Source organism: Conger conger, chromosome 1 (assembly GCF_963514075.1).
Source record: "Conger conger chromosome 1, fConCon1.1, whole genome shotgun sequence".
Taxonomy (NCBI): Eukaryota; Metazoa; Chordata; class Actinopteri; order Anguilliformes; family Congridae; genus Conger; species Conger conger.
In genome coordinates, this window is record NC_083760.1 from 52,427,350 (window position 1) to 52,436,887 (window position 9,538).

The window sequence follows — 9,538 nt, forward strand, 5'->3', positions numbered from 1 at the left end:
ACTCTGCATCTCCTGCAAAAGATCTTGGGAGAAATACAGTCAGGTTCAGAATTATTGGCACCCTTCATAAATATGCACAAAATACAAACTAGAAAATTATACCATTATTGACCATTAATTTTTTCCAACATGTAAAGTAATTTACATGTTAAAGTCTTGCATTTTTCAAATTATAAAATATTCCCCCAAAAAACAGGTTTCATAATTATTGGGCACCACTGGTTTAATACTTTGTGCAACCACCCCTTGCAACAATGACAGCCATCTCCTTTCAGGAACTTAGAGGCAATTGGGCAGAGTGTTGTCAGGTTTCTTAAGGCTTACTCGACAGTACAGATGATATCCAGTTTGAGGGCGGTGACCAGGGAATTGTAGAATGTGGCGTGTAGCGCTACATTGTCCCAACCGGCAGAGGCAGCCAAAGTCCGGAATTCAATAGAGTAATCGGAAACGGAGCGATTGTCTGGCCGTAGACGGAACAGCTGATGAGTGGTGGCCTGGATCGGAGCGTTTGAGCAGCACCCTCTACATGGCAGCTGAGAAGAAGGCAAAGCCATGCCGCTCCTGAGCGTCCGATTTCCAGACTGCGGTACCCCACTCCTGTGCTCTCCCAGCCAGCAGGGTGATAACAGGGCGGCCTATAGCGTAGTGGCTAAGGTACATGACTGGGACACGCAAGGTCAGTGGTTCTAATCCACAGACCACCGACCGGTAGCCACAATAAGATCCGCACAGCCGTTGGGCCCTTGAGCAAGGCCCTTAACCCTGCATTGCTCCAGGGGAGGATTATCTCCTGCTTAGTCGAATTAAATGTACGTCGCTCTGGATAAGACCGTCTGCCAAATGGCAATAATGTAATGTAATGTAATATAGGCAACCTTGGAGCACAGGATAACTGGTCACAGCAGAGAAAATCAAAAGCATAGTCGGGGTCACAAGCAAGAGTTTGTAAAATAATTCCTCCTTAATTCCATTCTGTTAATAAATACAACTGAAGATGACTTAAATCGTTGGCCTAACTTGCCACTTACTCGTATCAGAACCATTTTCCGCGTTGCCATCACACTCGCCTCTTTAAGCACACACCCACATTTTGATAAGACACTATACTCTTTAGCAACACATGCGCCAAAGTTTGTTACATAAATAAAATAATGCAGATAAAAATCACTCAAATAACATACTGTAAATCACAAAAACTTGTGTGACCGGACCGCTAATTCTCATGGCAATCTGTGAGAGAGGCAATGGAGGCAATATACCTCATTCAATACACTGGGCTTGCATGGAATATCGGTACGTTTCAAAATAAGTAACGTCGGAACACAACTGCACCATATCTTGCTATCAGGTGACGTCTATCCGTCACCCACTCTACAGTACAGTCAGCCTAAGTAGCCAGCTAGGCTACCAACCACTAATGTTACAATAAACAGCCTTATTTCAATTCAGCTACTTCACCACTTTAGGAGCTAAAAATATAATGATCAGTAAAACACTGTACTTACAAGTACGATTGATTTCTTTAACAACCCTGACCGGAGAATGCAGCATGTTTAGGGAATTATGGATTTATTCAGAGCAGTAATCCTGCTTTGTGAAATACCACCAGTTCAGACTGCAACCTAGCTAGCTAGCTACAGCAGATACTGAAGCTAAAATGCTATCCATGCATGTAGCGACAACAGCAATAAGCTAACATGGTCCACCAAGATAAGCATTTAATATTAGATCAACTGTGGGATTAACTAACATAGAGAACCAGAAACAGAGGTATTGAGTGGTTGAATGTAGGCAAAGAGTGGCTAGACATTAAAGGTACAATGGATAACAAACATATGTGTTGAATGGATAATAAGGATAATATTGGATAATAAGCAATAAATGCGGCAATTGGCTGTGGCAGTTAGAACCAATTTTCAACCAATGAGCTTGAATTGTTGTACAGCTGTACAATGTTTTGATACAGAGTGATGGCCCGACAAATGTACACTTTGAAACCCGAATTTAAGGACTATACACACAGGCAGAGGTCAGTGAGCCTTTTTCGGTAGTAGGAAGGTATTTACAATGGTCTTGTAACAATGTTTTAACACAAGAATCTTATCTAGTGTACCTTTAAGAATTTTCAGCCATCCTCACACATTAAAGTGTGTTCAGACCACTTCAGATCACAGGTAATCTGACCAGACAAATTGGTAGTATATATCAACCAAACTCACTAGCTAGCTACATTAACATTACAACTTGAACAAACAAATCAAGCCAATGGCAATCACCCACACATTCCACACAATCCCAGTACCTAGCTAGCTGGCTAGTAAATACGTTTAAAAGAACTACCGTTTCCTGTTATTTACACCAAGATATGTTAAACTATTTACAACATACCACCTTTGGTATCAGACCACCCAATTTGTTGTTGAGCAAAAGTATTGGAACAGAGTATTTAAGTAAATTAAATTACATAACACTTCATATTTGGTAGCTTGCAATAACTGCATCAAGACTGCGACCCATTGACATCATCAAACTGTTGCATTCTTCTTTTGTGATGCTTTTCCATGTTTTCACTGCACAATTGGGTTAAGTCGATTGACTTGGCCAGTCTAAAACCTTCTACTTTTTCTCTCTAATGTCCTTTGTTGTGTTGGCAGTGTGTTTTGGGTCATTGTCTTGCTGTATGATGACCCCAATTAGTTTGGAAGCATTTCTCTGTAGGTTGGCAGACAGAATGTTTTGTAGACTTCTGAATTCATCCTACTACTACTATCATGATTCTTAAGCCCACTCCAGAAGCACTCCAAGCCCGAGCCATGACATTTCCTCCATTGTGCTTTTATGTTTTGGATCATGAGCAGATTCCTTCTTTCTCCAAATGTAGGCCTTTACATCACTTTGGTAGAGGTTCATCTTGGTCTCATCAGTCCACCTCTGTCCTTCATTGCAAATTGTAATCTCTCCTTCTGATTCTTACGACTTACTTTTCTTCACAGCTTTTTTTCAGTCGTTTCTTTCTTTTTCAGGGCATTCCAAGTTGTTGTACAAGCCATCCCCAATGCTTGTGCACTGGCTCTGATTTTCGATTTCCCCACTTTTCTAAGCCTCAAAATGGCTTGCATTTCTCCCAAAGGCAGTTTTGCCTTCATATTGGTTTATCTTTACACAAATGCAGGCTAAAACATTCTGAACTATTCATTATGTAACCAATCAATTTGCAGGACACATCTGGGCAACAAGAAACATTGCTGAGACAAAATGTGATGTGTTCTAAATTGATTAAGATTAAAATATAGATTAAAATTCCAGGAAATAAAAGATGACATTTTAATCTGTGATCTCATGTACATCTTTTGACCTCAAACTCAATTGTCTTTAGTGCATAGCAAACACAAAGGAATGCAGCTCTTCAAATATTTTTGTAGGTGACTGTATATGGTGCCCATGGTGTATTGATATTCCCAAAACATCAATGACCCACTACTAAATTTGACAGTATGTATGAGGTGCATCTCCTTGTATGCAGTCCACTTTTGTGCCAAACATGTCGATGGTCTGTATCGCCAAAAAGTTCAATTTTGGTCTCATCTGATCATACCACTCTCTTCCAATAATAATTCCAATGATGTTTCTAAAACTCCAGATGCATGGTTTTGTTTATTGCACCCAATAAGGGCTTTCTTTGTGCCACCCTTTTCAAAGAGTTTGTCGGTATGGAGGTGGTGTTTTATGGTTCTCTTTGTGATTTGGAGACCCCATCTCTGTAATTCTTGACCCTTGGGTTCTTTATGGCCTCTCTCACCACCTTCCTCACCATCAGTGGGGACAATGTGCACTTGCATCCTCTTCCTGGCAAGGTTGCAGACATCCTACATGTTTAACATGCGTTTAATGATTACAGTGCTAAGTGGTGTGTTTAAACATGTATGGTTTGTATTATTATGCATTATTATGCATAACCGAGTCCAAGTGCCTACTGCACCACGTGCTTTGAGCATTGTGCTTCTCGCCTCAACATTCATCACATGATCGACAGTCCTTCCAGGCCGCTTGAGACCGGGTCCCATATTAAAGAGGCTATCACTTTTGGCAGCAAAGCTTGTTCCTCTGAACTCCTCTCCATTTCCCCCCTCTAAAACCACAGCAACTGCATTGGTAGCATTATCCCAGTCATGGCACGACTGTAACAGTCAGAGGTCTGCTGCCGGATTCAAACCACAGCCTACTCCAGTCACACCACTCTACAAGCGACACAATTTTATAACTAAACTAAAGACCAAGAACTCATGGGCACAGTTTCAAAGAAAAAGCCACTTCTGGAACTGGCAAAGAAGAAGAGGGTAAAATGGGCAAAAGAACACAAAGATTTTACAGTATAAATACAATAAGGCCTATAAGGCTAGCATCCCAGAATCTTCCCTCAACTTGCAGATGAAACGGATGTTTGGCAGGTACTGTTCAATGAAGCTGCCACCTCAGGACCTATGAGGTGTCTATTTCTCAAACTAGACTCAGATATCTGTGATGTCCTTTTGCACAGCTGTGCCTTCCACTTCTCATTCTGTCCAGTTTGTTCTCTTCTTTCAAGATAGTAGCACACACCGTTGTATGAAATCTTCAGTTTCTTGGCGATCTCGTCCATGCGATAGCTCAAAACATCTCTCAAACAACAATTATTGAGGCTAATCCAGAGAAAGCTATTTATTTACGGCCATTCTAAAACTAAAACTGAATTTTAGAAATGCTAGAAAGAAAGATATTTTTTAGATTAACAGCGCAATTCTGTTCAGCTGCGCTTAATATAATTGAGTGGGTTCTCTACTACAGAATTAGCATTAGTTCGATTACTTAGCATGCTTTGCAATCATATGTAAAGATTAAATTACAATTATTTAAAACAGTAATAGTAATTTGGAACACTATCAATGTTTTGGCTGTATTTTCTGATAAATGCAATGCTAGGTTGGTGAAAAAAAGTATCAGTTCAAAAAAATTAAAAAATTAAAAAAAAAATTCTCAGTGATTCCAAACTTTTTGTAAAGGGTACATAGACAAAGACCAACATTTTGATTTGTCTTTTGAACCTAGTTTTACATCTTCCCCAGACATAATTTGTCTCAGAATTTAATTACCAAAAATCAGAGACAATATACAAACCAAAATGGGAGCACTCAAGAAGACCACAGGGCACAGTGAGGACAGCTTGAGAAGGTCACATATCTTGTGCAGATTTCCAATGGCCAGCATTACCCACATGAATTGGTAGAGTGTTTCATCCTATCCAAGCTTTTTTTTTTTGGCAAATTTCATTGCTGCCACGCAGACAATTTACCAGTGGAGGTTATGCAGCATTTGGCATTTCAGTTACCCTATATTTCATTTGCAGTTTACTCAGATGTCCTTTTCATGCAGAGCAAAGGCCGACAAATCTATAATTTTATCCAGGCTCTTATTTCAAAGGTAGGTCATATAATGTTCCATTTAAATTTCGATTCAGGCCGTTACTGGCCATATGGAGACTGGGAGTCAGTCACCCTACAGACTTCACTACACAGTCTCTATAGTCACCCACAGCTTCCTGTCCATACACTCTGATCGCTTATGAGAGATCTGCTAAGTAAATAAATAATATTTTGTAAGTCTCACCAGTTAACAGGACATCATGTGGATTAACTGGCATCAGATAAGGTGAGATAACAAAAGCTATGTAAAATATGAAGGACCAGGTACCATGGTCCTTGCACTATTGTACTGCTCAGAATAGTCTTTTATCTGATACAAAATAATATAATCTTATTTTTATTCTCTTGACTTTTCTGTGTAGAACTGGAAGCTTCCAGCACAGAAGTTGTCCTTCTGAAAAGGACTGATACTTGACACTTGGTAAATGTATATACACTCAGGGAGCATTTTATTAGGTATTTATTAGGCTTATTTTTTAGACTTATTAAGTCTTCTGCTGTTGTAGCCTATCCACTTAGCAGGTGACATGTTGTGTGTTCAGAGATGTTCTTCTGCATACCACTGTTGTTATGTGTGCTTATTTGCGTTAATGTCACCTTCCTGTCAGCTTCGACAAGTCTGGCCCTTCTCCTCTGACCTCTCTGATTAACAACATGTTTCTGCCCGCAGAACTACTGCTCACTGGATGTTTTTTGTTTTTCACACCACTTTCTGCTAACTCTAGAGACTGTTATGCCTGAAAATCCCAGGAGATCAGCAGTTTCTGAGTTTACTGGTTTACAGGTCTACCTAATAAAGTGCTCACTGAGTGTAAATTACACAAAGAGCAACAGAAAATATATTAATCACCAGTCACACACATACATGCAGTGAGCAAGATAGGACTTGGCACAAATATTTTCTTTTTCATTATTTGGCCCTGATCAAGATAATTAGGTAATCAAGCAATTCACATGTGGTTAAGGTGCAGACGTTGCAAGGTGTGCAAAGCTACCATTCACCGATGCTTGTATGACAATGGCTTTTATGGCCGAGTTGCAAGAAGGAAGCCTCTATTGAAGATACAACATCTTGAATACCAAACTACACCTGAACAACAATTGAAATTGTCTCTACAACGCAAATTGAGCTTTCTGGACATGGGTATTACTGCATGTTTGACGTCCAAAGAATGCAAATAATGTAGCACTTCATGTCTACACTGAAACATGGTGGTGGATGTATAATTTATTGGGGTTGTTTTGCATCTCCAGGTCCTGCTGCCCTTGTTAAAAAAGATGGAATCACACATTTCATGTACCAAGACACTTACATAAGCCCTTTTTGCTCAACAGTTTGCCAAAAGGACAACATCCAAAGAACTAATAAATGGCTGACGAACCACAATGTACTGATAGCAGGAGTGAATATTTGTGATTCTTGATTTTTCTGGAAATAATTGGTGAACCATTCGATTGTCATTTGGGCCAATGCATTTTTATATATACTTTTCTACAGTTAATGAGAACAAAACACAACTTGTATGTATTATATTGTTTTTTTTTCATCTTTATCAAGGGTGTGAATAAAGGAGTCTACTGTACACATACAGAAATCATTCATTGATATTTGAGTTTTTCTTTCTGAGTTGAGGCCTAGAGCTTGGAAAACAGTAGCTACCACTGGGCATAGCGTTTGTCGTTTTTGTTATTAGTGGGTGGATTTAAGTTTGGATTTGGTCAGGTTTTTGGTTTCTGCTATGCAGTGGTTGGTTTACCTCCTGACACCCACGTCACCCTCCTAGTACATGGAGGAACACACAACTCAAAACCACAGCTGAGCTGACCCCTGCTTGCTTTCTCACTGATAGCTTCCCTCCGTGGCACTACGTGTCCACCTACCCTTCTTCCGTTGTTGAGGTTATGTCCGACTTGTAATTAGCCTAGAGGATTCCACCACTGCCCTCAAAAACCATGGTTGTAGTTTCAGCCTTCAAGAAACCCCAGCCATGTCTTGGAACGTCAATGCTGTTTGTGTTACGACTGCTGAGGTTTCCGGTCTTGCGAGGGATGGGTCTAAGTCGTACCTTCCTTCAATAGGGGAGGAAAGAGGGACTGAAAAAAACAAGAGCTGTGGTCTTGCTAAGTGCTTAATGTCGTCATAACAGATTTAATTTGATATGCCACCAACACTCTGGATCTTTAAGGCAGTGGAAGATAAAAGGTCTGGGTTTAATCAACATGCGTTCTTTACTTGGCAAGCAAATCCAAGTGTTAAGCTCTTTCGTCCCCAACATTTTGGCTAGTTAATTCTGATGATTTCAGAACTCGCCAAACTGCTTGTGAAGAACCACACTTAACTCTTGCATTTATTTGTAAGTCAATTATAATGAATATTGAATATGATTGTATCCAATCTTATCTTATTGCAGATTCACAAAAATGTAATATGCTGAATACTCTAATTTTGATCGGAATGAGTATGTCATGAAACATTAATCATCATTGTCATGTAACATCATAATGTTCCAAATTAAAAAACTGCACAAGACATGAACATTCAGATCAATTGTAGCAGGAAGCCTTTTCAACGTATGCAGTGCAGTCTGTAAGTATTTTGACAGAGGTACAATTTCAGTTCTTTTGGCTCTGTACTCCTGCACACTGGATTTGAAATGAAGCAATTCATAACCAGGTTAAATTGCAGATTGTCACCTTTAATTTAGGGTATTTACTTCCATATTAGGTGATCCATGAAGGAATTACATCCCTTTTTATACATAGTCTGTGCTCAAAATCGCATTAGTATGTCTGAATCCGTAGCTGTATAAAAGAGTGTGCTAAAGCTACCTGGATGGCACACTACAGTCAGTGAAATATCAAAGTGTGGAAATACTGGACACTATTCTGGTATGGGTATCCCATAGTGCATTACACTAGGTCACCACCCAAATCAAAGCCATGAAATAGTTGAACAATTTAATGTACTACCTTTACCTTTGCTTAGCGGAATGTACTTAAAATCAATGCATATATTTACATTTTAAATCTTCTTTTCTGTTTTCATTACACAAAGTCACATCAACTACATCAACGCGCACTGTGTTCAAAGTGTCAGTGTTCAATGACGATGTAGTGTCAAAAATCTATCTTACTTTTTACTGGTATACTAAAGCCGCCTTTTATACACCAAATGATAGTATACATGTATAGTGTGTAGTATTTGATTTTGGATGCAACCATAGTCCCTCTATTTTAGGGGACCAAAAGCTTCACCTAAAGCTATTTTTGACTTTGGTATAAATTATTTTGAGAAATGCAGAGATTAGAGATTAGAATATGTGTTTGAATTAGAAGCATAGCTCATTTGATACATGCCAAATAGCCATGGAGCAATGGGTAGTTGGAGGAATCTTATTGGAGGCATGTATCAGGTAATGTCTCAGGGCAGAGATTCTCAGCACATGAAATGGAGTGAACATGCAAACTGCACCCATATACTTTATGTCATTTCTAAACCATAGACTGTAGAAAAAATATAAACCAAGTGCCTGTTACATCACCCACTGACCCAAGGGCTAGTGAAAAGCATTTGGAGCCAGAGACAGGAGGGTCGGTGAATGTGGCCTCAACTAAGTGTCTGAGAGACAGTGACTTGGCAGTGAACTGTCCCTGGTGCTTCCACAGAGTGTTACTGTATTGTCCTAATAACACCATAACTTAAAGAATATCGCCACATGGGGGGATATTAGCTGAAGAATCAGCACTGATTACTGTATGACTACATTTTCCCCGGGGAAAAAAATATTGACTTCATATCTTTACTGTATTGAAAGAGTGGCTGAATTCAGTGGCCCCAAACTCTTCCAAAATGGCCTTCAGGTACAGGGGGTTACACTCTTGATTCAGCATTTGCTTGGTTCTGACCAAAGAACCAAGCCCTCAAAACTGTTGCAGCTGCTCTTTCCATATTGTCAAAATGCTTTGTATACAAATTATATCTATGCTGCTACAGTTGTCCCCACTGGCTGAAATGAGGATGACCTCAAAGCACTTGCCAGCAGCACGCTGTGTCCCAGGTAGAATTGTTGGATTTG